At 41.6% G+C, this 5,644-nt stretch overlaps 1 pseudogene; it reads right to left on the bottom strand.

Annotated features, from left to right (window-relative positions):
* Positions 1-1,623, bottom strand: part of LOC102981218 (E3 ubiquitin-protein ligase RNFT1-like) — a 3,697-nt pseudogene extending 2,074 nt beyond the window's left edge.
* Positions 1,624-5,644: the final 4,021 nt, after the last annotated feature.

Raw genomic sequence — 5,644 nt, 5'->3', positions numbered from 1 at the left:
TGAATGGATAAAGAAGATGTGGCACATATATACAATGGAATATTACTCAGCCATAAAAAAGAATGAAATTGGGTTATTTGTAGAGACGTGGATGGATCTAAAGACTGTCATACAGAGTGAAGTAAGTCAGAAAGAGAAAAACAAATGTCTTATATTAATGCATATATGTGGAACCTAGAAAAATTATACAGATGAACCGGTTTACAGGGCAAAATAAAGACACAGATGTAGAAAACAAATGTATGGACACCAAGCAGGGGTAAGTGGCAGGGGAGGGAGTGGTGGTGTGATGAATTGGGAGATTGGGATTGACATATATACACTAATATGTATAAAATGGATGACTAATAAGAACCTGCTGTATAAAAAAATAAATAAAATAAAATTCAAAAATTCAAAAAAAAATATTGGCAAAACCCTGTCTGAAAGTTTTTAGGTGTGCAAAAAAGCCTAGAACTTTTAGTATGAGGTAGAGTAAAGCCAGCAATATCCCAAGAATCCATCTAGTTACATTACCAAATTCCCCATAGCTTGTAAGGTAACAAAACCAAACTGGTATGGGAACAAAAGTTTGGTAATACTGACATAATTCTTCTAAAATCATATACCAGTAACCCTTGGATTTAAAAGGTGTGATTTATCACAGGATATTGAATATAGTTCCCTGTGCTATACACGGAAAAGAATATTAAAAAAGAATGTCTATTTGTATATAACTGAGTCACTTTGCTGTACTGCAGAGATGTAAATCAACTATACTTAAATTTTAAAAATTAAAAAAATAAAATAAAATGAAAGGCATGATGAAAGAAGGCACCAGTAAAATAGGCATTTTAAGCCCATGAAGAGGAATTTCAGAATGAAGTCTGGAATTCCAGCAGTCGAAGTACTTCCCAGAAGCTCGAATGGGGTCTAGAGCAGGCTTTTTAAAAATTAAGCTGTAATAAAGTGACTGAGAATAAAAGGTACAATATGAAAGAATGGAAGATCCTGCTATGAATACCAGTAACCAAGCACACTGAATCTCTGAGCACCTTTCTCTTAGAAAAACCTGATTTAAAATGCTTCTGGTTGCATGTATAAAAGTTGTTAAGTAGCCCAATTCCAAGAGCAACTCCTGTTGTATGCTGTATAACAAGTTTGACACCCAGAATCAAAATAAATAGAAGACTTTTTTGCAACCCCTTGAAGAGATATCGGAATTCTGAGAAGGAGCTACTACAATGATCTCCAGACTCCATGTCAGTATCATCAGGCTGCCTTGCTTCATGGTGGAGGTGACTCTGTAATGACTATGTAACACGTTCCTGGGTACAGCTCTGGACACCTGACCTTATATTTCTGGATCTTGGGTTTTCAGCACATTCTTTAGGTATGGAGTTCATCTGGATATGAACATCTCCAGAATCAAGACAGGAGGCTTCTCCTATCAATCTTGTTTGGACACATAGGAAGCTAAGGCATCCTCACTGCCTGCAGCTCCGGAAGGACTGTGCAGTTGGCAACCATTGGCTTGCATGACCCTTGAATACTTTTCTGTGATCCAGATTTCTTTGCTTCAGGGCTCTGTCTCCTCTCATGACATTGAGTGGACCGAGGCCCAGGTATCGACTGCAGGAACAGCGGGAGATGACGCCTCGAGGCCTTCATTCAGGGCCACCACCTTCAAACCCCACAACCAACAACTCCAGCCCTGCTCAAGCATTGACAGCCCAAATAGTTGTCTTTCCAATGTCAGCATAACCCAGTATAAATAACTGTTGAGCTAAAGGAAGTACAAATTTCAAGTACCTTTCCCATCCCTCTTCCTCAGTTTTTGATAAGCAAGGTAGACATAAATAGGGCCCAGACCCCCAGACGCCCAGGAGCAACACAGTACTGATCCTCTGGCTCTCCATCTGCCTCTGGTGTTATTGAGAGGCCTAACATTTATAGACGAGACTCCTGATTTGCTGTTCTGGTCCCCCACCTGCACTCCCCCCTGTATCCTCAGGCATAGACTTGTGGCTGCTACTCCTACCATGGAGGTGGTCCACATGAGGTAGGGCAGGGAGGATGGGCATATATTGCCCTTGGGTCAAAATCTAGATGAAAATTTGCATTCCTCTCACTGACTCTGCATTCCGAGGATTTAATGAGCTGTTTTGAAAGATGCTTGATGAATGATATTTTCACATAGATATTTTACTATTTATATAAGGAGAAAAAAACCTGGCCTCTGTGGGCTTCAAGAGGAACATGCTTCAAATGACGGTGGGAAGGCCTAGCTGGCTGGGAAGATACAGGATCTGTAAGCCAGTTGTGATTCTATCTCGTCAACAGGGTGAACCACAAGTTTTGTTCTTAGATCACATCTCTGATTACTTTAACAGTGTCACTTCTCCCTCTGAAATCTTCAGTGACTCTGTATGCTGATAGAAATATTCCAATTTCCCTAGCCTTTAATCCAATCTTTCCTTAATTTGAGTCCAACCTGCTTCTCTAGTCTTCTTTTAGCTCACTTCACAAATCTTACACCTCAGGTCCCTTCAAAAACAAAAAATAGATAAACAAAAGAACCTGTCCTTCCCTGAAAACAGGCTCTCCAGCTAGTTCAGCTGCTAATGAATGAGCAGTATGGCCCCGGCTAATCATTAACATCTCTAAGTCCCAGCAGCCTAGCTTGTAAAATCCGGGGGCAAGGCCTGGGCTGATGAATTTGTCACAAGTTGCCCAGGTGGATCTAACACACATCAAAGTTTGTGAACATCTGGACCTAAAACCTCCTCCACTCTGATTTTCACACGCATTAACCATGCCCTGCAACTCTCTGCCTCTGTGTGTTTGCTTAATAAAGAACCTTTTCCTGGAATGTTTCGCTTTCCCTCTAATTAACCTCAGTACACCTGTGTGTACATGTACGTGCGCGCGCACACACACACACACACACACACTCACACCACACACACACACTCACACACACACACACACACACACACTCACTCCCACACAATCAAGGTCCCTCAGGATGAAGTCCAACACCACCCCCTCCCAAAAGTCTTGCCTGCAGCCTAAGCTTGCCTTCCTGTGCTCACTCCCCAAACGCCTCTACCACCATCAGCCTTAGTTCTCAGTGGGTTTTGTTTAACGTACCACTGGTGGACTGTAAACTTCCTGAGCATAAATATTCCTTCCTGTTCATTCCTCATATTCCATATTATTCATGGGAATAGCTCACGAGAGTAGGTTGAATTGAGTTAAATTGACATGAATCCATTGAGAGACATCTTAGTGAAGGTGACTTGTTGGAGGGTCTTGGGAAGATTGCTGGTTAGGGTGGAGGTCGTGTGTCTCTCTGGCTATCGTGAAAACTTGACCAGTCACATTCCCTGTCTCTATCCACACGTGATTGTGGACTCAAAGTAATAAGAAGAGCGCAGCTGTTTTTTGTCAAAATCAGATGATTTTTATATCTGTAATCTTGCAGCCAGAGAGGTTGAGCTGATATATTTAATGACTCACTCTATACAGACGAAAGTTTGTTCTTGAGAAATGAGGAGAGGGAACCATTAATCTTTTCTAAAATAAACAGAGTCGTAATGACTCTTTAATCTGAAGAGTAGAGATCCTGAGCTGGAACGCAGCACCCAAGGACCCGCCAAATTCCGTGGGAGTGACGAGCACCCAGATGATAATTGATTGTGGGATCCTTTCCCTTGTGGTCTCTGAGGGACGTTCGCAGTATCACCAGATTTTAAAGGTGCTTTATCAAAGTAACTGCCTCAGCTTCGTGAGAAAGAAAAGCTTGTCATCATCTAAGGCCTTTGGGGGACTTGCTTTTCTAAGCTTGCTTCTAAGCTTTGGGGTGCCCACTGGGTCAGCATTTTGCTTTGGGTTGCCTACCCCTGTGTCATATCTGTGCCCCTCCCACCCCAGCAGCCCCATCCACAAGTTCCTGCTTCTCCCCGAAGCATGGGGGAGAGAGGCTCTGTCCTCTGCTTTCCTAGTACTCACTTGTTCCCTAATCCCTGAAATCTGGCCAACGTCCCCCTCAAGGTCATGAAGCATTGGCTTTCTTTGCTGCCAACCAGGCTCAGCAGTCTCTTTCCGACATGCTGCTTGACTTCTCAAGGGCATGTCAGACTTCTGGACTCCCTTTGCTGCCTTGGCTTCCAACCTGATTCACCTCTGCTTCTCTTCTCTAACTTTCTCTGATGCCTCTTTCTTGCCTGTCACTTAAATATTGGTATCCCCACACTTCTTTCTCAGGTCAGCCTCTTTTCTCCCTCTACATTCTCCTTCTTTCTTTTTTTTTTAAATTGAAATATAGTTGATTTACAATATTGTGTTAGTTTCAGGTGTACAGCATAGTTAATTCAGTATTTTTGCAGATTATATTCCATTAAGGTTATTACAAGATGATGGGTATAATTCCCTGTGCTGTATAGTATATCCTTGTTGCTTATCTATTTTATATATAGTAGTTTGTATCTGTTAATCCCATACCCCTGATTTGTCCCTCCAGCCTTCTCTCCCCCCTTTGGTAACCACAAGTTTGTTTTCTATATCTGTGAGTCTGTTTCTGTTTTGTATATACATTCATTTGTATTATTTTTTAGATTCCACATATAAGTGATAACATACAGTATTTGTCTTTCTCTGACGTGTGTGTGTGTACGCGCACGCACGTGCGCACGCGCACGCGTATGTATCACATCTTCTTAATGGAATCATCTGTTGATGGGCACTTAGGTTGTTTCCATGTTTTGGCTATTGTAAATAGTGCTGCTATGAACATTGGGGCGCATGTATCTTTTTGAATAAGAGTTATTGCTGGGTCATATGGTAGTTCAATTTTTAGTTTTTTAAGGAATCTCTATGCTGTTTTCCATGCACCAATTTGCATTCCCACCAATGGTGTAGGAGGGTTCCCTTTTCCCCAAACACCTCCAATATTTGTGGTTTGTAGATTTTTCTGATGATGACAATTCTAACAGGTATGAGGTGATACCTCATTGTGAGTTTGATTTGCATTTCTCTAATAATTGGCGATGTTGAACATTTTTCATGTGCCTGTTAGCCATTTGTATGTCTTCTTTAGATAAAATATCTGTTCAAGATAATGTCATTTATTTTCACAGAACCTCGATGCTAAGGGTTCTCAAGCCTCAACCCTCTCCCAAGCTACAGGCTCATTTTTTGAATGCCCTGATGGATATCATTTGGACATTCTATTGGTATTTCACACTGACCATTTCCAAATCGAATGGATTATCTCTGATCCACTCCCACCTACCTACCCCTCTTCAAATAGTCTCCAGTGCATATTTTCCATTTTCTCTATTTCCTATAGTAGCACCACAGTCACCTTGTACCCTAAACCCTGGAACATGTGTGACTCCCAACCTCTCTTCCATTCCTTTCTCTGACATGTCACTACTTACCAAATTCTTAGAGTTCAGTCCTATAGATTCTGTATCTGAATTGTTTCTAATAAGACTCTCTTCCTTTCCATATCCACAACTATAATTCAAGCTCTCACTATGTTTGTCTCACAGTAGCCTATTACTGGCGATCCTACTTCAAATGCTGTTCAAGTTAAAAAACTCTTGACACCAAGAGTCAGGGGAGCTTCCCTGGTTGGCAGCCTTTCACATGTGTTGTC

This window comes from Physeter macrocephalus, chromosome 8 (assembly GCF_002837175.3).
Source record: "Physeter macrocephalus isolate SW-GA chromosome 8, ASM283717v5, whole genome shotgun sequence".
NCBI lineage: Eukaryota > Metazoa > Chordata > Mammalia > Artiodactyla > Physeteridae > Physeter > Physeter macrocephalus.
Note: the sequence above shows the minus strand (reverse complement) of the source record. Positions and strands in the feature narration are given on the sequence as shown.